Below are 17,956 nucleotides of genomic sequence, written 5' to 3'. Positions count from 1 at the left end.
CTCTTCTGCTTTTTTTTTCAGAGTTTTACATTGTTGAGAGCTTATCTATAAGGCCAGAGGCACACTATTCTGAGTCAGTTTAAGAAGGAACAACGTAGAAAACAGATGTCTTTGACTTATAAGCAACTTCCCCCTGCAAGATTTCTTTTACAAAGACAGCTGGAGACAACACGGACTCCTTACCCAGAACAGTCCGCAAGAAAGACAAGTTGTAAAACAAGGGTGCAACAACAGTAACATACAAATAGGAAAGAGCATAAGCAACTTCCTTGTGACTGAAGAAAGATAAAAGTTATAATGCTATTATATAAGGGTGACATTTAAAGAAAAACAGTTTATAAGCAGGAATTCAACCAGACGTATCCATATCAGATGATACCTGGCATGACTTTAGATATACATGTAAGCAGTTTAACTGACAGATTAGAATCTTCTAACACTGATTTTAAAACTAATTTTTTCAAATTCATTAAGAGACATTAGTCAGTTTCATCCACCCGCCCCTAAACCCCACAATCCCAGCAATGTGGGACAAAAACTCAGAATGTAGTTGGGACTTCTGAGAAACTGCTTTGTTAATCACTGTCTGTCACACATTCCTACTCCACCACCATGCATTCTCTCCATCCCTTAGCACCCGTCATTTTAGTTTGCACGGGGCTTGAATTAAAAAATTAGTGAGATTAATGCAATCCAGATTGAGGTGATGTTGACAGCATACACCTTAACGCAAGTGTTAAAATCAAATCCACTAATGATTTAGGGGCTGCAAAAAGGCAGGTGCTCCCTTTCTCTTGAACTGAGAGCTGAGACAATGGTGGTAGTGCCTACAATTATTTACTTGCTATACGCTAATGATTTAGTCACAGCAGGAGGTGTGAGAACTCCAGATAATGGTACTGTTTGTCCACAATAATTAACAGAGCAGAACCACAAACTGCATTAATGGCAATCAAACTGTCCTATTAAGTAAACATTTTTATAAAGTTTGACATTTTTTCTGAAGAACAAACTACCATTCTTATTTTTTTGTCTCATAATCACATCTAGAAACAATGTTTTGAAAGCTGGCATAGTTACAGCATGTTGCAGTAATAGTATGACAGAATTATGGAATACAGAGTTACAGTATGAGAGTTTATGATATTGTTACAGTACAACTGAGGTACAGTGTGATAGAGTTACGGCATGGCATTGATACAGTGAAACAGATTGCAATGTGACAGTTACAGACTAACAGCGTTACAGAATGGCTGTTTCATTGTGATAGATTACAACCTTAATCAGGTTACAGTGAGACATATTTACAAGGAGACAGAGTTTCAGTATGATAGAGCAAAAAATTGATATAGCATAATTGATTTGGAGTGTGGTAGCTTTACAGCATGACAGATTAGCAACATGACAGAATTAAAATATGACAAAATTACAGTATGACAGTGTTACAATGTGTCAAAGACACAGCAGGAAGGACTTAATTGAGCTACCATTATGTTAAGGTGACATTAACAGCATAACAGTATTATAGAGTAGCAGAACTAATGTGTGTTAATGTAACTGAACAACAGTTATAATGTGATAGTAGTACGAAAGCTAAAATGCAGCAGTGTTAACAATATGGTAGAGTTACGTTATGACAAAGTTACAATATGACATTGAGGGATGAAACCGTTATACTATAAGTGTTAGAGTCTGACAAGATTAGAGAGTAACAGGATGCTGTGTTACAGTATGACAGTGTTACAGCATGACAAATTTGCAGTGTGACAGAGTAATGGCATAACAGATTGATAACATGGCAGGATAATGTTATGCCAAATTAACAGCATAACAAAGGTATAGTACAACAAAACTAAAGTTACATTATTACAAATTTGCAGTATAACATCATTTCAGTATGACAGATTTACAGTATGTTGTATCACAGAATGTCACCATTAAAGCATGGTAAGTCCACAGTTTGAGACACAACATTGCAGTATGGCAGTTACAAACTTGCAAAGTTAGACATGACAGAGTTATTGTGTAATGACATTATCAAATTACAGTTGCAGCATGACTGTATTACAATGTGGAAAAGTTACAATGTGGCAAACTTAGCATGTAACAAAGCGACAGTGGGGGTTACAGTGTGACAGAGCCATTGGATAGTTGAGTTACAATGTCACCAATTATGGTACAACAGTGTTACAGAAAGACAGAGTTACTGTGTTGTAAAATTATGGTATAACATTACAATGTGAGGGAGTTACAGTATGACAATTTAAAGCATGACAGCATTAAAGTATGACTGAGTTACAATGAAACAGAATTACAGTCTAACAGCCTAGGGTATGACAGGAGGATATTGTGACAAGCTTGAAGAATTAGAGTGCAAAAGTTACACTGTGAGAGAATTGCATTATGACAGTTACAGTTTGGAAAAGATGTAGATTGCCACTTTAGCAGTTTGATTGAGATACAATGTGATAAAGTTACAGTATGTTAGAATTACAATGTTGCAGAGTTACAGTGGGACAGGATTACTGTGTAGTAGAATTAGAGTAGAATTACAGATTTCCTGATTTACAGTGTGATGATGATACAGTATGGCAAATATAAAGTGTAACAGAGTAAAGTATGACAGAGTTACAGTGGCACAGAGGTACAGTGTGACAGAGTTAATGCATAACATTGTTAAGATCTGACAAACCAACAGTATATATAACTGAGGTGCAGTTTGATAGATTTGAGAGAGTTACAGTATGACAGAAATCAAGTGTGACAGAGTTACACAGTAGAAGTTATAGAATTATTGAATTATAGTATTACAATGTAACAGTGTGATAGAATTAAATCCTGACAGAGTTACGGTATAACTGAGTTACAGCTTGAAAGAGCTACAGTATGACTGCTTTGCCAGAGTTATAGTGTAATTGAGTTATAAAGTTAAACTTACAGTACAGCAGAGTTATAGTGTAAGAGAGTTACAGTGTGACAGAGCTACAGTGAAACAGGGTCACAATATGACAATTATAGCATGACTGAGTCATTATGTGACAGACTTGATAGAGTTACAGTGTGCCAGACTTACACTATGACATTGAGACCGTTATAGTAATACAGATTAACATCAGAAGACATAACAGCAAAACAGAATTGCAGCCAGAAAGAGTCTCCGTTGGACAGAATTACACCATGACAGAACTGCAGTGTGGACATGTTACAGTGTGACAGAGTTATAGTGTCACAGATTTAAAGTGCAAAAGATTTACAACCATGATATCTGTACAATGTAACAGTTACAGTACAGAGTTTGTAGGAACTGCAGATGCTGGAGAATCTGAGATAACAAGGTGTAGAGCTGGCTGAACACAGCAGGCCAAGCAACATTTTTCTGAAGAAGGGTGTAGGCCCGAAACGTCAGCCTTCCTGCTCCTCTGATGCTGCTTGGCCTGCTGTGTTCATCCAGCTCTTCACCTTGTTATCACAATACAGAGTTAATATGTGAAAGACTGGGCTATTGGACGGGAAGCAGAATGGTGGTATAACAATGTGACAGACTTACAAGAATTACAGAGTGACAGAAGTTGTAGAGTAGGATGCTTTATAGAATGATGCCATGATGTTATGGTGTAGAGATCTGGACACAAACAAGTCAAGATTGTAAATGGCAGACCGTGCCTGTGTTACAGTTGTAGGCTGACAGTGACAGGCTTGGCAGAATGAAGAAATCTAACTGGTTGACAAACAAGTAACTTTGTAACCATTCTGTTAATTAGAAAAGTACTGCGACAATTTGCATTTAGGGTAATGCTGTAGATATGGGAGAATAATATTTGATAGATGTTGTAGAGACTGTCTTTCTTTATTTTTCTGTAGACTGAAATGAGAAGAGAACACGTTTAAAACCAAGGATTGCTATAGGATTGCTACATATTTTGAGAACGAGTAACCTGACACTCATTGTAAGCACTGTTTACACTGCTGTTAGTTTGAGCAGTGTGGTTGTGGACAAACTGGAGCTGAGGGGTTGTGTACCGACGAAGCTTTGATCAAGACTTTCTGCTTGCCAGCAACTCTGTAATTGGTTCTGGGGTAACTGAACAGTTTGGGGCTTTGAACGAGATATAGAGAAGATACTGAATCTACACCAGTTTGGGGGTGCTCTTTGTTCTTTGCAGGAAAATACTTTAAGCATGAAAAGAAAACAGTTTATCTTTCATCAGCAGTTGCTAAAACCTGTCAATTTTAATTGATAAGTCAGAGATCTTTTAAAAGTGAACCATCCACCATCTGCTTCTTGCAAACAAGTGGAAGCATCAGGAAAAAGGGACCAACAAGCAGCATTCTAACCAGCACAAGAACCATCACAGGAACCACTGAACTGTCTTCCCAGTCTTTCCCTCCATCCATAATACCCATACTTCTTTCCCTGTGTATATCTGTTTGTGTGGTGCGTGTCAGGGATCATTTACAAAGTGATTAGAGGTTTGATTAGTAGAGATATACGCCACCAGTTCATCACTGTTTACCTGTAACTGGAGATTAATTACTGGTAATGAATAGCATCTTTTGTTAAGTACATAAATTTGGTCTGCACCTTCTGTCGAGCTGGGATGTACAACACAGGTGAATTGGGGAGACTTGGCATACTTACAAAAGCTTTGACTTTTATGATGACACCGGGAACAGCAGGGCTTAATTTCCAATGTGCTATTAATTATATTGTTAATATTAAGGATAAATCAGTGGAAAGTATTGATTGATATTTGCAAAAGATAATTAACCAAAAGGGACGGGAGGGAGCATGATGTCATTCCATGGTCGGAAGACAGAGTATGTTGTCAGCTTTGGGAATTACAACGTAATTTAGTTTTTTATGTTTCCATCAAAGATTAATTTTTTGTTATAGTGCCACTTTAAGTGCTGGTTCTTTAAACAGCTAAATAGTTCATTTAGTTATTTGAATTTCCAGAAAGTGTGTAAAAGGGGACCGCTAGGACACCAGGTTAATTAGTAGATAGGAGGCAGTTATAGTTAATATTACATTTTGGAACTAAGTGGACTATCAAGAAAAGGAATTGTGTCCAGTCTTACATGATACCATTTGGTTAAAATCCGTTTCTAATTTAAGTCAGAGATACGAATGGGGACAAAAGAGTGATGGAACAGCTGAAGCTTGACAAGATTGCAGTGGGGGAGTTTTATATTTTTGACTCCCAGTTGATGAGCAAAGAAACCAAGGCATCTTTACCTGGAGTGGATTTATTCACAGAGTGACTCCAATTAATTCTGTGTCAGTAAGTGTCTCTCTTAGATATTTTCTAATCAATCTTTTCAAGATATTGTTACAGGTTTCTGGAGCAGGTATGACTTGAACCCAGACCTCCTGGCTCAGAGACAGGGACATTGCAACACAAGAATCTCCAGAAGTGTCTCTTTTAATATGTGCTCATGTCACCATCCAATCAATGCCCCCCATTTGCATGTACTTAATTCACACAATTAATAGAGAGAGAGCAAGAGAAGGAAAGAGGCAAGGTTTAGAGAGGGAATCATCAGGTGTAAGGCTGGGGCAAATGATGGCATAGCTATCAATGGTAAGATAAGGAGGGAAGGCACACACATGGTGCCAGAGTTGGAGGATCAGAAGATGGACATAAAGCTGGAATAGGATTTAAGGACAAGAATAAGGACTTTAGTTTCGATACATTGGAGCGTCAGGATCCATTGAAAGCAGTGACAGCAAGGAGGCAGGTGATAGTAATGGGTGGGTGGGACTTGGTGTTGGGCAGAATACAGGCAACTTGAATCATGGGATATAAATCCAGCAGACTCTGCCAGGTATCCTGCTGTAGGAAGTGAATGTAAATTGCTGACTTGCCTGTTAGACAATGGCAAAAACCCTGACTGCATCATTGTGACATGACTGTCACTAGTAACTATATTAACCAAGAAATTAAAACAGTATAAAACTTTATTAAATATGCATTTCCATGGATGTGTTTTGATCAAAACATTTTGTCATCTGTTAAAAAGACCTCTCCTTTAAATAACTTTACTGTTGAGAGAAGCTGTTATCTGAGACATTGAATTTATATTGGGAAAGTACTTTTTAACAACCTCATTGTGCACCAAACCACTTCACAACTGATGAAGTACTTCTGAGGCATAGTCACTGTCGTGACATAGGAAAATATGACACAGCAAGATCTATGAGCACAACTGAAGCAAATGAGCTAATCCTCTCTTTTAGAGATATTGCTTGATGAATAGATATTTCTGCCAGGATACAAGAAAGATTACTTTTTTATTATGAAAATATACTTTATTCATAAAAAAGACATACGCAGTCACTAAAGCAGTTTGGTTCTGTAGAGTAGCATATGGAGAAAACAAACAAACATTAGAGTTTGACTCTTATCCAACATGAATGATACTACGGGGACAATCTGTGAAGTTAGAGCATGGCAATAATGTGATAGCAGCTGTGGAGAACAAACCTCCTTGCTGAATTTGCTCAATTCGGTGTGTATGAGGGCAGAAATGTTTAAGTTCCACAACAACCTGACCCACAACAATCCCATCCCATCATAATTAGCAGCATGACCTGTCCTCAGGAGTTGCCATGTTCATTGTTTCGTTTTCTTTGGAACACAAGTCTAATTCGTGCGTCATCAGGAGGTATCCTCATTACAACTTTACTGGTGGAGGGACATTACTACCAGCAGCACAGCAGACTGCCTTCTCGTGTTGGTAGTCAGTTTGTGGCGATGATCAGTCAAGCAACAGGCAGAGCCACAGTACCGGCTACCTGTTGACCAATCAGCTGTACTTGTAGTCATCTCTCTCAGTAGGAAAGATGAAGCTCCTACTGGCAAAGGTGATCTCCGTTCCTCAAGAATGCAAGATGGTGGAAACAAGAATTTGCTGTACAATCCATGGCGGTCTACATTGGCAATGCCAGTTGATATGAGTCTGCATTCTCATGCGGGCAAATCTGTGTTCACATTAGTGGCTCCGTCATCACTGTGGTGAGCCTGTGGTCATTCTGGTGAATTAGATTTGTGTCCACTCTGTTGAATTGAGTCTGTGTTTACCACGTTGAATCTATGGGGAAGACGGGGAAAGTCCTGATCTGATTTGGTAGGTGGGTTTGTGAACAGGTAGCAGGCTTAAAGGCATAAATTGCTGGCAGACCCTTCCAGTGTTCACCTTTAACTTCAGCATGATCTGTGGCATGGGAACATGTGGGCTAGCAATTGAAATATGTGCTCACTGTCAACTTCTTTAGGAACCAATGTAATGAATGAGGTTTTATCAAAGAAAGTATTATTTTTAAAACAGATAATTCATTGATGGACACTTAAGGACTTTATTTAATCTCAGCACAGGTCCTGTGGTTTTCTGTGCTGGATACTGGGTGAATAGATATGGATGGTGAAAGGGAAAGGAGTTGTAGAGCATGGGTTGGGTTGTCACTAAATTGAAATGAGGGCTATAAAGGGTGTAGCGGGTGGTGCACATGAAGAGGCACAGAGGATCCGAGGGCCAGTGGGGAATTGTTCGGTGTTCATGAGCTGGCATGGTCTGGCGTGGGAAGTGTCCATATGGGATGGGGCTGATCGCGTGTGAGATGTTGTTTCATTGTTTTCCTCACAGCTACCATTCGTTGTCGGAAAACCAAGGCTGCTTTCCGCTCAGTCCTCCTCCAAAACCCACTCTGCCAGCCCAGACTCCCATTTTCATTCATTCCTCTAGAATGGAAATCAGATGTTCCAGGGAACTTTCTCCCAGGTGGTGTTCGCGAAGTTGGTAATTGTCCCAACTTTGCACTCCTGACCCAAGAGCAAAGCTTCAGACTTCTGTCCTTGATGGTGCATCTTTAATTTAATGAAGTGCCCCAAGGCACTTCTCAAAACATAAAGAATACAAGAACTAGGAGCAGGAATAGGTCACTTAGTCACTCACAGGCATCATAAAACCACATATCACATAGGACCTTGAGATACATTGGCTTATATTAGGGTGGTTGACCAAAAGTTTAGTCACAGAGGTAGGAAGAGAAAGAGGGCAGGGTTCAAGTGGAGAATTCCAGAGCTTAGGCCTGAGGTAGCTAAGGCACAGTTGTAAATGATTGAGTCATTCAAATCAGGAATGCTGAACAGAGTTAGAGGAATGTAGATATTTTGGAGGATTGTATTATGGGTGGAGGATAAAACATGGGGAAAATACAGTTCAGTCACACCTATTGACAGGATGTGATAGAATGTTCCTTTTGCTTCCCAGGACTTTCAGTCTCCTTTCTGGATTCTGTCATTTCTTCACAGGAGGTACAGGGTGATTGGTATGCCACCTACAAAGTCTCTTTGTCATTGGTTAAAGGCAGCATGTTACTGGAACAGGTGGGAGAACATAACTGACTTTCTTTGGGCTTCGGTTACTTCTACCGCAGAGCGATCGGCACAGATCCTGCTTCTTCCAGTCTCGAGATCTTCGACTTCTGCTCTCACACACTGACTGTTCAGCTGCCCAGAGACCAATCAGAGAGTTGTCTTCAGGCAGATCACCTGCAGCATCCACAACTGGTCACAAGTGCTAAAACCAATCAGCACCCTTCTGCCGAATGAACTTCACTGTGCACACTCTTTCTCGCTCCCCCCCCCCCAACCACGCTGTGCTGTGCTGTTTCTCCTCCCCCTCTGCCTGTAAAACAACAGTACTAATACCACTCACTGTGAGCTCCAGGAACTTGTTTTTTATACATAAATGCAACAATTCCTTCCACTGTCCTTGGTGTTAAAACAGACATTGTCCATTTCAGTTAAAATGAAAAAAAATAAAAGGACGTGGTCTCTACAGCTTGGTGTAGTGCTCTCCCAATGCTGTTGGAGAGGGAGATCCACAATTTTGATCTAGCCACACTGAAGGAATGATAATATATTTCCAAGTCAGGATGGTGAATGGCTTGGAGGGAAACTTGCAGATGGTGGTGTTCCTTTGTATTGGCTGCCCTTGTCCTAAATAGTAGAGGTCACATGTTTGGAATGTGCTGTCTAAGGAGCCTTGGTGGACAGTGCCAGTGCATCTTGTTGATGGCACATGCTGCTGCTACTGTGTGATGGTGGTGGAGGGAGTGAATGTTTGTGGGTGGGGTGCCAGTGATTGAGCTGCCTTGTCTTGGATGGTATCAGGCTTCTTGACTGTTGTTGGAGCTGCACTCATCCGGGCAAGTGGGGAGTATCCCATCACACTTGTCACTTGTATCTTACCTTGTGAGTCAGATTTGTTACTTCCTGCAGGATTCCTAGACTTTGACCTGCTGTTGTAGCCATAATATTCATGTGGTCAGTCCGGTTCAGTTTCTGGTCAATGGTAACCCCCAGGGAGTTGATAGTGGGCAATTCAGTAATGGGAAAGTCATTGAACGTCAAGGAGCGCTGGTTAGATTCTTTCTCTCATTGGAGATGATCAGTGGCTTTTTTCATTTGTGGGATGCAGGCACTGCTGCCTGGGTCAGCAGTTAATTGCCTGTCCTTAGTTGCCCCTGAGAAAGTGGTAGTGAGCTGCCTCCTTGATCTGCTGCAATCCATGTACTGTAGGTGACCCACAATGCCATTATGGAGGGAATTTCAGGCACTTTTGTAGCATGAATGTTAATTGCCATTTATCAGTTGGAATATTGCTATCAAGCCTGGCTATATAAAAAGTTTCAGTGCTGTATAAACATACAGTGATGTTGTTCACTGTGGTAGGTCTAACTCACTGCACAAAGATAGCTCAGCAGTCTTCTGTGAACTATGGCATCCCTCTCATGCTAATGTAGAATTTGTCATAAGACTGCAGGTATGTATCTATATCAAGGGTCTTAGTCTAACCTACAGGAATGTTAGCCCATATCTCGTATACGTTACAGCAGTCCAGTAATGGATCAATTTGACATTAACTGTACCATTATATAACCCAAGTATGTCATCTGATTGGGCAAACAAAATAGAACTGAGGCACACCATGTTTTGCTTTCTTCTGTTGACTGCATTGGTTCTTTGAGCTGTGCATTTCTCTATATGCGTTCGCCATTAACAATTCTGGAAACACAAAGCGGTCATTTAGGAATAAGGAAGGATCACACAGATGCGAGTGATGTTGTTCTCAAAGACTGACTGAATTATATCAAAAGTTTTACAGTTGATTTGTCAATGACTGTGCTGTGTACAGTTATTAATCCCCCAACTATCCCATTTGGAAGGCAAGCAATGACAAAGTCAATGTGACAGTATGTGGAGAAAATTGGACAAATGGTGGTTACAATCACTGCAAACAGATCAGATTCACTGTTTCTATTGAGAGAGATTGACTATCATACTTCCCACCCAGATGAAACACATAGTTATCTTAATTGCTGCTTTGAATGACCTTCTTTATGTACACCTGTCGGTTACGAGTGAACAGCTGACTCTGTAATAGAGCCCACATTGAATCTAAAGCTTTATTTATCCTGAGCCAATTTGTGCTCTGCATTCAACTGAACACAGAGAAATCTAGTAAATGTGCCATGTTTATGTACACTGCCAGCTCAACTAAATATTCATAGTGTTTCAAGACTGTACAAGTGCCGCACACATGGCAAGATCCAAGGCGTCTGAATGTGACGTGAACGTGAGAATACTTTCCACTTCTCTTCAATTTGTTGAGATGGTAATTGGAAAGGCTGAGGTGTCAGACAAGAATAATGTGTTTGGGCAAACGTGTGGGAGTTCAGGTTCTTAATCTACTCCAAGTTATTAATATGCAAGCTGGCAGTAAAAGGCTTGTTAGAAGTGAAAAAACAGAATGATTTCCAGCACATCCAGTCTTCTGCCTTTCGATTACTGTTCCTAAGAAGGTTTAGCAGTACTCACTGCAAACTCATAGCCCAAATAACAGGTCAAATTGCAAACTCCTTTAACTATAAACTGGATCTTTGACTCAAAATGCAGCTGCTGCACTTTTAGTTGGAAGTTCCAAGAAATGTTAGATTGAGATTATGATGACTGTGTGTGTGTGTGTATTTGTGAGTGAGTGAGAGAGAGAGAGAGAATAGGGGAGGGTATTGATTGGGTACGTGACCTTCCTTTCTCTTTCTCCTGCTCCTCTCCTTAATTACTTCAAGGTTGGTCCATTTTCTGACAGGACGTGGCTAAAGTCAGCTGCAGTTTGTTTGCTCATTTCGTGTTTTAATTCCCAATGTTGCTCTCATTGTTGTTGACAGGAGCACCAGTGATGCACTGGAGGATGTCACTGCAACCACAAATCCAACTGTAGCACGTTATATATCCAACATCAGGTTGTTTTACTGAAATCATTGATTTAGCCTAAAGAGACAATGTAATCTGAGCTTCAGCCTCAAACCTATTGACCTTATCTTCACCTCTGTGTCATTTAGGGCATACAGAATCCCTGATCCCTGTTAATCCAGACTGCTAAGCATGCACAACACAGTTCTACTTGCAGTGATGTTCCTTATTTGTGAACTTGTGATTCAATTTTGTGAGCCTGTGGCTTCATTTTTGGATCAGAACACTAAGACCAGTTAGCATCAACAGCAAATCATAGCATTGTACAGCACAAAAAGAAGCCGTTTGGTCATCGTGTACGTGCTGTCTCTTTGAAAGAGCCACCCAACAGTCCAACTCCTCAGCTTTTCACAACCTTGTCAATTTTTTCTTTTCAAGCATACATCCTGTTCCTTTTTGTAAGTTTGTTCTGAATTTGCTTCTACTACCTTTTCAAACAGTGGATTGTTACGATCTGGAAGGCACACACAAATCTATGAAGGCAAAGAACAAATAGGTGAGACTGGTAAAAAAACATACAGGATTCTTAGCATTACAAATGACACATAGAATTATGATAAATGTTTACAAATCTTTGCTTAGAACACAGCCAGAGTGTTAAATCCACTATTAGGAGCACACTTCAGGAAGCACATCAGTGTGTTGAGCAGTTGCAGATGAGTTAACTAAGATTTTACCAGCGATGCAAGGTTTCAATTATCTGAAAAGACAACAAAATCTGGAATTGTTTTCCTTAGATCAGAAGAGGTTAAAGGGAGGATTTAATCAGCATTGGATATAAATTTGAGATGTATCCACTAAGATATCTGTAGTGTTGAGCTCCATGAAGGCAAAAACTTAGCCTGTAATACGTTCACTGTACAAATATATAATTAATTCTGCTCAAATATTTAGCTATCTAAATCATAAATAATGTGCTAGAGAACATAAACAATTTGTGAAAATAATTTTTAAAAAAATTGTCATTACAAATGTTTTTGAGAATGACCTTGTGGAGGTTTATAAAATCATGAGGGGCATGGATAGGGTGAATATTCAAAGTCTTTTCCTTGGGGTGGGGGAGTCCAAAACTAGGGGACATAGGTTTAAGGTGAGAGGGGAAAGATTTAAAAGGAACCTAAGGGGCAACTTTTTCACACAGAAGGTGGTGTGTGTGTGGAATGAGCTGCTAGAGGAAGTGGTGGAGGCGGGTACAATTGCAACATTTAAAAGGCATCTGGATGGATACATGAATAGGAAGGGTTTGGAGGGATATGGGCCAATTGCTGGGCAATGGGACTGGATTAATTTAGGTTATCTGGTCAGCATGGATGAGTAGGACTGAAAGATCTGTTTCTGTGCTGTTCAGTTCTATGACAGATTTTTGGTTTCTTGGATTCAAGGTATGTGGGGGACAAGCAAAATGGAGCTGAGGACATGAAGGAGAAGGCTGAAGGGATTGTTTGGTCTACTCCTACTCCAATTTCTTTTGTTCTTGTGTTGTGCACCACAAACCCCTCTGTGTGAACTGAATTCAAAGAATGTGAAATAAGTTGTGATCAATCTGAAAGAAAATGGAAATCTTGGGTGAGAAATCTTAAATGTGTCTATACTGTGAAGATGCATTGGCTTTAAGAAGTTGTTTTGTCCTGGTTTCCTTTAGAGAGAGAGATTAGGGACAGGTGCTGAGCAGCCTATGAGAAGGTAAACAACATGTGAAGCCTTGGGTGCTTTTTTTTGAAGTTGGCATAATAGAAGCAGCCTGAATGGGTGTGGCCAAGCTCCCAATCCCAACCAGGATTTCTGGTTTTAGATTCAGTAGTAGTGGTTGTTGGGGTCTTGAAGAAGTGGAAGCAAATTTTTGTCCCTCTCAGTTACAGCCAAAGGCTGGACGTTCTTTACCAGCTATGGAAGCTGCATGTGAGCAAACTGTTTTCTGAATTTGCCTCTTTGCCAAGGATGTGTTTATGGAATGATACTATTTTGGAACAGTTAATTAGTAATTGTTACATATCTGTTGTTCTGTTAAGCATTCCAATAGATTTACAGCTAAGCCAGTTCTCTTCTTTATTCTTTCTTTTCTTGCATTTTAAATATAGTGTATGAATAAATTGTGTTTTGCTTAACACTGAGTAGTTTGCTTGATCGAATTGCATCTGGAGCACAGCACCTTACATTTACCTTTAAAATAAGAAAAAGATTAGGATCTAGGCTACTATCTTAACATATTTAGAGGGGGCCTGGTCTGGTCCATAGCAATGCCAACATCAAATAGTGAGAAATTAATGCCGAAGGTACACACTTAGTGTTCATTAAAGATGCGAATCCATTTCACTTCCATTGCCTTAAAAAATTAGGCTGAACAATATTGCTTTAAAATCAGGCTGCCTTCACTTTCAAAATAGTGTTCATCAACTGGGATGTAGGCTTGAACAGAGTAAGCTAAACTGATTAAAGTGAGAGGAAGGGTTGCACATCAATCATCACTTGACAGCTGACACTTGCATCTGCTAACAAAGTCAGATTGAGTTAACAGCTTCGTGTGATGATAATTGCTGAGAACTATAGAGGAGTTTTAACTCCAGGAGCTTTGTCCAATTTAATTTCAGATTCTCTTGTCTCTTCCTAGTACATTCCACATTCCTTGGACAATTTCAGTACATCTCATCTGTGACCTCAGCTGGCTAGGAGCCGAATGAAAAGCAGTTACGTAGTGAGAGTAGACTGAGTTCCAGGGCGTGAATAAAAGTGATTCTTGTCTTAGCAGGTAAGGGCATTGAGAGATGATGATAAAGACTGGGTGGCATTTTGCGGATGCAGAAATGGGCCAATTTTCCTGCACATTTCTGCAAACCCTAGGATAGCACAAAGTGGGACCTGGATGAATTGCTGCATTCTCCCAGCTGGTGAATGATAGATGGGATACCCAAGATTACTGAGGCCTTGGCTCTGCAACAGCTAGAACTTCACACAGATCCTAACATGCAAGGCTCACTGTTGCAGCAACTACTTTGTACTCATTATTGGCTGGGTTGGAAAATCTCTCCATTGCAGCTGATGTTTAAAACCTTTTGATACCAACCATAATCAAACCAATCATCTTGAATAAAAAAAACTGTGGATGCTGGAAATCAGAAACAAATCAGAAATTGCTGGAAAAAAACTTAGCAGGTCAGGCAGCACCTCTGGAGAGAAAGTAGGGTTAATGTTTCACTTCCAGTAAACCTTCCTCAGATTTTGTTTCAATTACCTTGAATGCTTTGTGTGCTAAATGTTATGACATTTTCATACTTATTTTACATCTGATGAACATTCAAAGGCACAAGAACATGGGAATATGAGTAAACCACTGCTCCTTTCAAGCTAATACTACCAATTAATTAAATAATGGCTGATCATTGCCTCAATTTTCTTTGCTCAACTTTCCACTTAAGGCATGGATTCACAGAACCACTTCCCTAGAGAGTAATGGAGGCTGGGCCATTGAATATTTCTAAGGCTGAGTGACATAGATCATTGACCAACAAGTGTCAAAGGATAAAGGGGATAGATCAGAAAGTGGAGATCACCATCAGATCAGGCATGAATTTATCAAATGGCAGAACAGGTTCAAGGGACCAAATAGCATATTCCTGCCCTTAATTCATATGTATGTGTGTTCATAAATTCCTCTATATCCCTTAGTATCTTTAACTAGCAAAAATATATCTCGGAAATTTGACTTGTTACAGAATTCATAGCCTTGTGAGAGAAGACGTGTTCAGTAACAATCTGTCAAAATGTCTCTAGATTTTACAACAAAGGTGATAATCATTCATACCAAAACCTCTGTAATATCTCCACTCCCTTCCTTCTGAAAGTTAAAACCACAGCTTAGTTCAAATAAAATCCACATTCTCAGAACCATCATAAATTTGCACAAGACGTTGGTGAAACTGCATCTGGAGCATTTGTACAGTTTTAGTCAGGCAGTTTTCTGCAAGATTAAAGACACAGTGCAATTTCACTCAAACAATGCAAAGAATGAAATGCAACCTTTAAAAAGGTAACAAGGGGGGAAAAAAATTATTTTCATTGTAGTCAAGTGTGTTCAGGAGGTATCCAATACAGGTGTTCAACATTAGGAAAGAGTTTTAGAAGACAGATGGTGTTATGATGCCCTTGGGCATACCCTGCTATTCCTGGAGTTGTATCAAATGTTAAAATTGATTTCTTTTAAAAGTAGGCACAGAACCCTAACTTAGCTCACTTTAAGACAAAGGCTGATAGAAAACACGAACAGTGCTTAGTTTGTTCATGTATAAACAAATATTAGATAGTATAATGGCACTATAGATACAGGTAAGCAGATGCAAAACTATTGGCACCTTATGTTACTAACTAAAATTCCACTCCCCTTATAAATGGCCTCTTACACACACACAGACAAAGAAATAGGGGAAATAGATTATTGGCAGAGGTAGAAAAAAAAACGAGAACATCAGGTCAGTGGGTCTATGCATCCCAGTTCTGGTGTTGAGAAGATTCTATTTCAGATCCTTGATGTTCAGGTGTCTTTCTCTAGAACCTTCCAATGGATTGTAAAAAGTACAGAGCAACTGATTCACTTGGAAAATGTATCTGATTTATCAATTCAAAAGTCATAGTTCATAGCAACTCCTGAAGGAAAGGTAACTGGTTTCCCCAAGGTTATAGTGTGTTTTACTGTAGGGAACAAGTATATCTGCTAGAGAGAACAACAGCATTCTTTCCTGTGCCTTTTTCTCTCTCTGTCTCTGTAAGTTGTTTCCAGTTCCAAACTGCTCCATTAGCTGAGAACTAATCAGCTTCAGTTGTAAGCAGTTCCTTGGCTCATGATTGTCTGCACAGTGCAGGAACTCAGAGTCATAAAGAAGTTCATAATAGGTATCAAATTCCTCACTGTGAAATTATACAATCTTTCTGGTAAATTCCTGTGTTTAAAAACAATTCTTTCTCCTTGCAGTCCACAATTCTTAAAGATCCAAAAATTTAAAAAAACCCTGCTTCTTTCAATAGTGAATTATTGCTTCTGCTGTTTTGATTCCAACAAGCACCACTTTGTTATTATTCCAGTTATGAAAAGATTGGATGAGCTGGACCTTTGTTATGATCTAGCTTGGTGTTTAATAGAGTGAAATGCCCAGAAGTACTGATTGTAAGAAAATTTGCAGGCAGGATTTCAGGGTTGAAACACCAAAATACCTCTACCATTTAAGCTGAAACAAAACAAATGTGAAAATTAATGATTCATAGGACAGTTGAGCAGGTGAGATAATTATTCTAAATTGTATACATGATTTCTTAAAACTCAAATATTCAGGATTAGCATGATGTAAATATGAGTTAAAGAACAAATGTTGTCAAACACTCCACAGACTGCACTTTAAATGTGGTCAAAACATATCTCACCCACACATTAGTGACACTGTGAGTCACTGAGACTCCTTAAAACTCTGTTGCCTTTATAAGGGATTCTAATGTTTCACTTTTAAAGATATAATCTTGGAATGCCCTCAAAATCATTCTGACTCGCACTGCTTCAATTACAGCTTATGTCTCGCTAATTCAATTTCCATCAAGACCGAGTTCCCCAGGATCCCTGACACTGCTTCCACTCATCTAATTAACAGCATAATTTCAGCTTTTATCAAACAGCAAGCTTTACCAAGTTACCATGAATTTTTCTAAGGTCTGATCTATCTCAGCTGCATCAAGCAACTGCTCCTTGTGGACGTCTTTCACCACACTCACAGCTGCACAGATTTGTCAATGGTTCTTCTGGCTTCTTTTAAGTCTGACCTTCTTGGCATGGCACAGACCCAGCATTATCTCAGATGCTTTCTGAGTCCCAGGTACCTGGAGTCTGCTAACAGCAGCAGGCAGTGTGGTCTGGAATCTGTTTTTTGATTCAGCGTTCTCTCAGCTGCAAACCGTAATTAACTCCTGTTCCAGCAAACACACAGATAAGTTGAAGCCAGAGAACCTTCTTTAGTTCCAGCCACTTCAATGACAATGTAGCTTCCACTGAACTATCCTGAACCTGACTTTTACATTCAGTATCTTCTTTGATCTGATAAATGGGTTTTACAGCCTGTCAGAGTTCTTTGAATGCTTTTAACTCATTGAGTTTTAACTTGAAAAGAAATAATCTGTTGGTGTGTCATTTTTGCAAGCTGTGTCAACATCGCATCTTCAGCTCATCAGACCCACCTGCTTTTTTTAATCCTACCTTTCTAGCTTCTTTCTATCCACTTAAAGCAATGTGATTCAATGTTCTAAGTGCATTAAACATCAAGATGATTTGGTTGCATTTTTCTTATTTTCCACTGTTAAGCTTTAATTCTTAAAGCCAAAATGTATATATGAAAACACATGAATCATGAACTAGGATTCTGAAGCACCATGGTTGCTGAGTTGGTAACAAGGAGGCACAGTTGACAATTATCACTGAATGTTTTCATATAGAAGCCAATTATTTACCATAAGTGACTTTTGAGACAGAGAAATATAAAAGAGAATTGGAAGGGGGTTTGAAAAAGAGGAATATAGAAGGACATAATAAACAGCAGGGAATGGGATAAAAGAGAGCTCCAATCAAAGTAATAGTGCACATGGGTCAAGTGGCCTCTTCTATACTG

The 17,956-nt window shown here is 39.4% G+C and overlaps 1 protein-coding gene across 1 annotated transcript in view; it reads right to left on the bottom strand.

Annotated features, from left to right (window-relative positions):
* Positions 1-17,956, bottom strand: part of LOC109917413 (methylcytosine dioxygenase TET3-like) — a gene marked incomplete at its 5' end in the record, with an annotated part of 225,051 nt that overhangs the window by 64,713 nt on the left and 142,382 nt on the right. The window lies entirely within an intron of this gene.

This window comes from Rhincodon typus, chromosome 3, assembly GCF_021869965.1.
Source record: "Rhincodon typus isolate 14 chromosome 3, sRhiTyp1.1, whole genome shotgun sequence".
NCBI classification, from domain to species: Eukaryota; Metazoa; Chordata; class Chondrichthyes; order Orectolobiformes; family Rhincodontidae; genus Rhincodon; species Rhincodon typus.
This window is presented reverse-complemented; position numbering and strand designations above follow the sequence as displayed.